We start from the raw sequence: 9,352 nt of genomic DNA on the forward strand, positions 1-9,352 counted from the left end.
AAAAGCCCACCTCACCTCTGGGCTTTTCTAGTGGAGAGACTTGGTCTGCTGGCTTCCGGGGCTGGCCTGGGCTGCCCTTCCCCAGCCGAGGAGAACCAGTGCCTATCCATGAGTACTCGCCCTCTGCCTGGGGCTGCCAGAAATTCTGAAGCAAAAACTGAGGAATTTGAAGCATTTATGACTTAGCAGGATTGCTCCCAAACTTCAAGCTTCTCTGAAGAGCCTTCTGGAGTTTATTGTGGTTGCTCTGGCTCTTGGGTCCTGGCCAGGGACTCTCTGGGTCTCACTTTTCAGGGCCACCCTCTGGCTGCAGAGCTGGGGAGTCTCCGTGAGGTTGGCTGGGTAATGTGTGGGTGTTCGGAAACCTTGCCGCCAGCCCAAAAATGAGAAGCACAGAGGCTGGAGTCGGAGGGTTCTCACCCTGTCTAGAGGGTCATCTTGGCCACACCACCTTACAGTAAGCTCTCTGTAAAAGCTGGATAGGTAGTGGTAGGCAGAAACAGGTTGCCCAAGGTCACAGAGCTGACTGGTGCTAAAGTTCTCTGGGAGGCCTTGGACCCCAGTGCCCTACCACTTTTGTGGAATAATATTAAAATTGCTGAGCCTTGGCTTGTGTGGCTCATGGATTGTGCACCAGCCTGAGAACCAAAGGGTCGCCAGCTTCATTCCCAGTCAGGACATGTGCCTGGGTTGTGGGCCAGGTCCCCAGTAGGGGGCGTGCAAGAAGCAACCATACATTGCTGTTTCTCTTCCTCTCTTTCTCCCTTCCTTCCCTTCTGTCTAAAAAATAAATAATATACTTTTAAAAATAAAATAGCTGAAATGTTTGAACACCTACTTTATATATAAGCATTTCCCCTGACCTTCACAACAACCCCTCTGATTTTTACATTTTACACATGTGAGAAATGAGTTGCCCAGTTTGCACAGCTTGGAAGGATTGGAGGCAAATTGCAGCCCTGGCATGCGTGACTCCTGGGCTGGATTCCTCGCACCAGCCACAGTGCTTCTAGAGCTTTGGGGAAAATGAGGTCTTCAGATTGTTCATGACACACAGGAGACCCGCGAGGGTCCTGTCATCTGCTACTTCTGGAAGGGTCCCCCGGAGAGTCCTCTATGGAAGAGGCAGGTGCTGCCAGGCCTCAGCCCCTGCCCAGAGTTGCTCCTTTTGCAGATCAAGGTCTCCCTCATTCCTCAGGGCAGCCCTGGAGTGCCAGAGGTTGTCCAGCCAGGATCTAAACCAAATGCCCTGACACTCCCCGGGGATGCTCCCAAAGGTGACAGGAATGTGTCAGACTCATGCTCTGTACACCAGACTGAGTCAGAATTGCTGTGACTCAAGATGTGGCTCATTGAGGAGGCAGTAGGAGCCTTCCAGGATGAGGTACAGTGCAGGAGAGGTGAGTAATAAAGCTTCATGATACAGCAGCCAGGAGAGAGAAGGAAAGGGTTACCTCCACAGAGGCGAGAACGAGGAATGGCCAAAAACCAGGAATGCAGGTCTACCGGCCCCTGTGGGCCCTCTTGTGCTGCTACCACTTGAGCACACCATCTCACCCCCGGACCCTGTGCACCCCAGGCCTTGAGGCTTCTACCTGTAAGTTCAGCCTCCTGCAGGCCCAGAACCCACAGGGGGACTCTCAGTGGCCCCGTGACATTATTTTACTCACTCCTAGTGGCTGAGTCCTAAGAGGCTGTGGATCTGAGCAGCGGCCTCTTGCTGTTCCCCCAACATGCCTGAGTTTCTGCCTCAGTTTCCTTGCCTGGCACTCTTGTTTCTCAAAGGAAATATTGCTGATCATGAGTCCACATTGCTTGGCTCAGGTTCTGACATCGTGCCCAGCCTTGGCTTCCTTCTCCAGGCCCAGGAGTGGTAGGGGGATGGGAGATCAGCATTTGTGCTCCAAAATATGGCCACTGGTTACGGTCCCCCTAGAATGGATAGAGTTCCCAGAACTCAGCCACTGTTGTTGGCGGACACCAGGGGATCAGAAACCCAGTCATAGAGGGTAGCTGGGGGCAGCAGCACTGAATGGTTTCAGAAGGCTAAGCCAGGTTTAGATGGGGCAGACCTGGGAAGAGACAACCCCATACGCAGACATGGTGTCCATTATCCACCATCAGGCAGAAGGGGCTGCTTGTGGCCATCTGCCCAGCTAGTGACCAGGAACTTGGCAGATCTGAAGCTTCAGAGAAATCCCTGGAAAGCAGGATGAGCCCCAGGGAAGAAAAGGTCTCAAGGGATGGGCTGTGACCTCTGGGCTGAAGGACTAACTGCATCTGGACCAGCAGTGACAGCCCTGGAGAAGGTGGGGCCAGCCAGGACAAAAAGTGCAGGGTCTAGACCCAGGGGTATTCATGCATTCAATAATATTGGCCTCTGAAGAGCCAAGAAAAAGTCCCTCAAAAGTGACCCAGGGTGGGTAGTGGTGTACCCAAGAATGTGTGCAAGAGACAAGTTGTAAGGTGCTCAGTCGTGGACAGAAGCATTTGGGCTGGAAAGCAGGGCGGCCCAGGTAGCCCTGTGAGGTGCACCATAAGACAAGGAGCACTGACACCCGTGTTCAAGAACCAGCTCCACCCCCGAGCTTCCGAGAGACCTTGGGCAAGTCACTTCACCTCTGTCTCAGGTGAGTCTCTGCAGGAAATGGATGGACCAATCTAAAGGGGTGAAAAAGATGAGCCATGGGACTGTTAGTGAGAATTTAACAATGGGACTATTTTCAAAGCTGGGGGCAGGGCTGAGGGAAGCAATGAAGGATGACCAGCAGCAGTGGACAACTAGGACCATGCCAGGGGCAAGGCTTTTAATGTTGGGAGTGAGGGGACCCAACAAGATCAGAGCTATAAGAAAGGACTGCTAAACGGGAGCCAGGGCTTTCGGTGAAGGAATCGACTCACTACTGCCCTACTCAGACCATGCATGGAGGAAGCCTCAGGGTGAACACCCCCTTTCTCCTCAGGCCCTCCCTTGTCTCCTGCCAGTGCCTCCCAGTAGGAAGCCAGAGGCCAGGGCGACCCAGCTGCTGCAGCCTCCAGGGACACAGAGGTGGGTGGAGAAAGCCTGAAAGCGGGCCTGGGGGAGTAAACAGAGAATGTCCAGCACACCCTCTCTGAAAACATTTCCTCCTCCAAGAAAGAAAAAGCAATCTCCATCCTGTTTACCTCCACAGGGGCTGCAAGGACCAGGCAGGAGATCCAAGCTCCAGAAGAGAGGGACTGGGTGACTTCTGAAGTCCCTCTCACTCTCACAGCCTAGGATCCTCAGCAAATAAAATTACCAGAAAGGAGGGCTGACCAGGGCAGCTGGGGCAGAAGGGACAAGTCTGGGGAAGCTCTACACAGCCAGCCTGGGGACACAGCAGAGTTCGAGCATGAGTTTAAGCAGCCACCACAGTTAGAACCTACTTCCTTGGGGGATAATGGGTATATGGGAAAGATGTGGTTAGAAGGCTCAGATTGGAATTCTGGCTTTGCCATTTATGGGTACAGAAAGGTATTAAGTCCTTCTGTCTTACCACCCTAAACTGTAAAAATGGGAATACACTCTCACAGGCTCGTTATAAGGATCAAATTCAAGGAGATGCTGTGCCAGTGGCTGGCATATAATGTGTTCTCATTAACTAGGGCTCTTTCCTTTGTTAGACACAAGACAGGGAAAGAAATGACATGGACTCGATGAGAAGTGAAAAAGCAAATGAGCTCAGGGCATTTCATGAGAAGGATTGCCTACAAAACAAGTCTTCTTAATGAAGGGCAGGGAAGGTCCCCAAGAAACTCAGAAATGCTGTAAGACAAGTAACATGAGACCATGGAGTGACCCAGCGTGAATGTCCAGAGATGACTCAGCCTCAGGGCAGAACAGGGCTGTGTGTGGTCCAAAGCACGTACCAGCCAAAGCCCTAGGTGCTCCTGGCCTGGCTTGTCAAGGCTTGGTGAGCACATACTTCCTCAAAGGGCACCCAGGGGCTTCCAAGTGCCTGGTGGTTGGGATGGACATGCAGAGCAAACCCTTGAGCGCATGCTCTCCACTGGGTGAGGGGCCGGCTTCTCGTCAGCTGACTGAGGGACATGAATTAGATACTGAGGAAGAAGCTCTGGACACAGAGCCGGTCATTCTGGATTCAGTTCCAGCTCTGCCACTGGTTGCAGCTTCTCTTTGAGCCTCCTTTCATCTGCAGGAGTGAAGATAATCTCCACTTCAAAGAGTTTCCATGAGGACTCAGAATGTGGAAAAGCACACGCACCCAAGGGTGCGGTGTGATCAAACAGCAGCTCGGCATGAATGCTCACGGCTTTCCCCAAGGCTACAGCTGCACCGCAGAGAAGCCACAGTAGAGAAATGATTTCCCATCAAAGGCAGGAAAGAGCTGACTCTTATGAGCCCCAGAGTAGGAAGGAACATATGCTGATTGGGATTGAAAACACATCCAAGCCCCAAAACTCCAAGTGCTGAGGTCATGGGGGTTTGGGGTAGTACTAGTAGGGCAGACTGATTAGACAGAAGTGACCTCCATGGTAACTAATTCACCGCGGCTGTGCTCACAGCAGACTGGATCACTACAGATGCTGACACTTCCTGGCAGGTCCCTGGGAGGGCTGTCCCAGTGAAACTCAGCAGTGAGATCCAAGACTGGGAATGACAGAAGCTAGAAAGAGAAGAATGTTGCCTGAGTCCTGCGGAGATAACTCCCCCTGTAACTCTCAGACCTCTCCCCGCTCCTGGTGCATCAGAGTGCAGTAAAAACTGGGTGAGAGTCTCACTGACGAGTGTGGGTTCTATCATTCCCAGCAAATCTTTCTGTGACCCTTTTAAGAGCTCCAGGTATTGGTGATGAGGGTAGCCAACCTATGTAGACTCTATCTATAGGCTTAATAATACAATTTTACAGGATAGGCCAACCAAAGAAGCTCCCCACTTCCTATTCTTTGTTGGGAAAAAACATGATGTCTTAGGTAAGTTGGTTCCTCTCTGGATGTGCTTCCCGGGACACTGGCTCCCGGCACCCTTGCCGGCCCCATGCCAGCACTCAGTGAGTGCCATGCTGTTGTTCCTTCTTGGGGTGCACTGTCATCCAGACCTAGGAAGACTGACACTCACAGTCGAATATTAGGGCCTAACTCATTGGAGAAGGACTCCTGAAAGCAGCCTGGATCCAGGCCCCAGTGCACCTTAAAGGAGAGAAAGCTGAGCATCCCTGACCTGGTGTCTCCGGACCTCAGCCCTGTAGTCAGACAGCGCAGTCTGGGCCTTCCTCCATGGACTCCTAGTCCCTCCATGGAGGTCCTAGTCCTCCATGGACCCCATGCCTCATCCCTCCTATGCTGGCTCTCTGGACCCAGTTGACAAGGGTGACAGCTCTCCCTGCTGTTCCTGAGCATCACACCTGCTCCAGATGTTACACCAGGCTCTGGGGGCCCAAAAAGGCCAAAGGCACGATCCCTGCTCTCAAAATGGCTGTCCTGGGACCTGTACTCTGGTCTGCATGGGAATGCAGACCAGAGCAGGGTAAGTTTTGAAAGAGGGACAGGAGCTGGGTCGTGAAGGGCCTTACATGTCAAGCTAAGGGACTGTCTTTGTCCTGCATTCAGGAACCAGGAAGGGTCTCTAAAGTTCTGTAAGCTTGGAAGCAACAAGGTCGGATGTGACCGTGCAAAGACAGGGAAAGAAAGGCCCTGCCTGATCCCTGAGCCCACAGCTCTGTAGCCACCAGAGCCGCACTGATGGGCATGTCAACTCCTCTGCCCCAGAGTCCAGGTGCCAGGCTGGCTTTGTCCTTGCTCTCTGTCGCTCACTTTACCCTGGGCTCCTTACTCTTCTTACCAGCATGAGAAGGGATTTGGATGGTCTTGTTGAAGACCCAGATGTCTCCCAGTCTTCAAAATGAAACACAAATGTAGGAGCACTGACTTGGAGACAGATGGGTTGGGTCCTAGAACCAAATATTCTTTTCTGTGAACAGGTCTGGACCCCTCTCTGAGCTGGGTTCTGTTTCTATACAATGGCTTTGCTCAGTGCTGTGAGAGTGCAATGAGATCATGAGTGTCGAGGCAGTCGAGTATGGCCTGCGGACCCAGAAAGAGGTCAGTCAATTCACGCTTGCAGAATGTGAACCAGCCTAGCAGTCCAGGCTGGGGCCGTGCAAGAGGCAGCCCAGCCAGGCCCATCCAGCGGAGCAGGAAAAATGTTCCCTAACTGAGAGAACTCAGGTGGGGTCAGGGGAGGCCACCATTATTCTCAGACCATGTCAGGCATTGCTCTGGCCCCTCTGCTATCCCCTAGATGGGAGGGGCTGGGGCTCCCCCCATGGGTTTACGGGCTATTAATAGTTCATGGCTGCAGAGATGCAGGCCACTGTCCAAGGGGCTTTTTTTCCCCTCTGCTCTCAGCCACGTTGCTCTTTATAACCACTTAGAGAAAGTTGTGTTGTTTGGGCAAGCTGGTAAGGAACCAGCCATGAAATCTTTCTTGGAGGAGACCACCACTTCCCCCAAATTGTTGGTTTCCCAGCCCAATGATGTATTTCATCTCTCTGCTTCCACTAGTAGGGGTGTCCAACTCACAGCCCACAGGCTGCATACGGCTCAGAATGGCTATGAGTGCAGCCCAACACAAAATCGTAAATTTACTTAAGACATTATGAGATTTTTTTGTGATTACATGTTGCAATGTATTGAACATGTGGCTCAAGATAACTCTTCTTCCAATGTAGCTCAGAGATGCCAAAAGGTTGGACACCCCTGCAAGGGAAATGCAATGCTTCCTTTTCTGCTTTGTTTTGGGTTTTTCTTTAGAGCAATTGTCCATAAGTAGTTGACACTATAAGGCATTTTGATATTTTCTCACTTAGTCTTTATCTTGAGTTAGGGGCTACTGTTATCCCCCTTTTGTAGGTAAGAAAACTGAGGTTATAAGAGCTCATGTGATTCAGCCAGAGCTGCAGGGCCAGCAATGGAATCTCCTGGAGCAAAGCGAGGGCTTCAGCCTCCAAGGCCTGCACTCTTCCCTTCTAGCGCCTACACTGCCTCTTGTTTCCCTGAGGACTCCTTCCCGTGGCTTCTCAGAGTGTTCCTCTCTGAAGTGCACAGGAGCGCAGAATTCCAGAGTTTGAAAGGAACTACCGAATTTCCCTTCCACAGTATTCCTGGCAGACAGACGCCCTATTTTCCAGAAGGGGAGGTGAGGACAACCGACATTAACAAGCCCATGAAGAAGTATATCATCTAGGCTGCCTTCACTAACAAAAAAAGTGTTACCTTCTGACTTGACTGGCCTAAACCATAAGGAAAATTCATCTAGCAACAAGAATTCCAGGGCTGATGAATTCAGTGGCTCCATGATGTCATCCAGGACCCGGGTTCTTTCCAGCACTCGGCTCTGCCATCCTCAGGGGGTCGGCATTTGTCCACATGGGCTTCAGATAGCTGCCTCTGCTCCAGGCTTCACAGGTAGCCTCGACAATAGCCAGTAGGAAAGAAATGGGGTTTTGATTTGGTTTATTTTGTCTCTCCCTGTGTGTCTCTTTCCTCTTTTTTAAAGCAAAGAAACCTTTCTTGGCATCCTTTAGTGACATTCTCTCAAGTCTCCTTGGCCAGGACCGAGCCTCATGGCCAACCCTTAAACCAATCCCAGGCAACAGGAATGAGATCACCAGAATGACTGGCCTGAAATACTGAAGATTTATTATGCCTCCCTGAGTCACGGAGAGACGGCATAAAGCTCTAAATACAACTAGGGATTTGTCGGCAAGAAAAAAGGGGAGAATGGTCTGAGGGGGAGCTGACCTACCATCTCTGATCCTGGTGGATGGTATTTTCTCTGACTTACAAGTGAAAAAAAAATCTGAGATTGAGAACGAGATGACGTGAATCCTAGTCTGCTGGACTTTACCCAGCATCTCACTCACTTCTGCGATCCCAAGAGTATCTAGGACAATACTTTACATATGGGTGCTAAACAAACCAGCTCAGTTTAATGCAACAAATGTTTAGGGGGTGCCTACTATATGCCAAGCAGTTTGTAGGGAGCTGGGGGTACAAAGAAGAGCAAGACAGTCCCTACCCTTGAGCTTACAATCTGGTGTATTTGGTTATTATTATTAAATATTGTTGCTGTTATTATTAACTAACATTTACTTAGCGCATGTGATGTGCTAGGCATTGGGGAATATATAATATTCATGTCAAGAGTCTATATATATATATATATTTTTGTATCCCATTTGGCAGACAAGAAAGTGACACTGAGGGGCAAGTAACTTGCCCAAAGTCTCGTGGCTCATGCATGTCAGAACGGAGCACAAACTCAGGTCACTGAACTCAGAGTCCATCATCTCTGTCAATCTTGTTCTCTGCGCCTCTCACCCTACTGAATGTGCCAACTTACCAATAAAAAAGAAAAAAAAAACCAAAATGATAAACATCAAGCTAGTATGTGAATATGTAGGTCTCAAAAGTTATTGTCATAATGTTACCAGACAGGGGCCTGGCCCTGAGCGGGTCTGCCTAGGGCCAGCTGTAGTGGGTGGGTTCTTGAGTGCGTGTAGGAAAGAGCTCACAACACTAGTCCAGGTGACTATGAGGATCCATTTATTAAATATGGGGACAGTTAAACAAGGAAGCACTCAGCATAGAAGAAGCAACAGGAGAGTCTAGGCCCAGCTGCCTTAGCCCACTGCAAAGTCAGAGAAAAGGGGGCTTTGGGGACAGGTTCAGGGGATTAGCCTGGGGCAAGCTACCAGCTGCCCCTGGTCTCAGAGTTTAAGAGAAAGAAGTGGGAGGAGAAGAAGGGAGAGGGCTGCCCCCCAGAGGGAGAGGTCAAGCTGGGTCCTTTGTCTTGAGGCTTTTATCTCTCCCTTGCAGGCAGGAATCGTAGTGGAGGTCACAGGGGAGGGTTTTTCAGTAGAATATTCCTCAGTTCTCCAGGTGTGCTCTTTCAGGGTGTCCTTAGTCACTGCAGTTGGTCCTGGTGTCACCCACCTGGTTTTGCTGCTTTTCTGGGCCTGGAGCTAAAATAGGACTGAGGCCTAGATGCTGGTTATCTCTAGGGAGGTGACCTTTTGTATCCGCTTGTAAAGTGCTCCACCATTGTGTTCAGCTAGCTGTTTCCCTCTTCCACTTGCCAAGGAATTTTCCTAGCTTCTTACTGTCCTGTCTCAATAAGACTAGTATTTGTTTGTCTCTCATTGTCTTTTTTGCCCTACTTGGTGGAGTCTGCCCTTCCTCTATAACCAAGAGTTGCAAAGTTGAACAGCTTCCTGGCTTTTCTTCTGGCTTTTTACATCTCACGCTAAGTTTCCAACACAACAATTCAAAGATTAATATGTCTCCCCCAACTGCCCCCTCAGCTGGA

The sequence above is a fragment of the Phyllostomus discolor genome, chromosome 6 (assembly GCF_004126475.2).
Source record: "Phyllostomus discolor isolate MPI-MPIP mPhyDis1 chromosome 6, mPhyDis1.pri.v3, whole genome shotgun sequence".
Lineage (NCBI taxonomy): Eukaryota > Metazoa > Chordata > Mammalia > Chiroptera > Phyllostomidae > Phyllostomus > Phyllostomus discolor.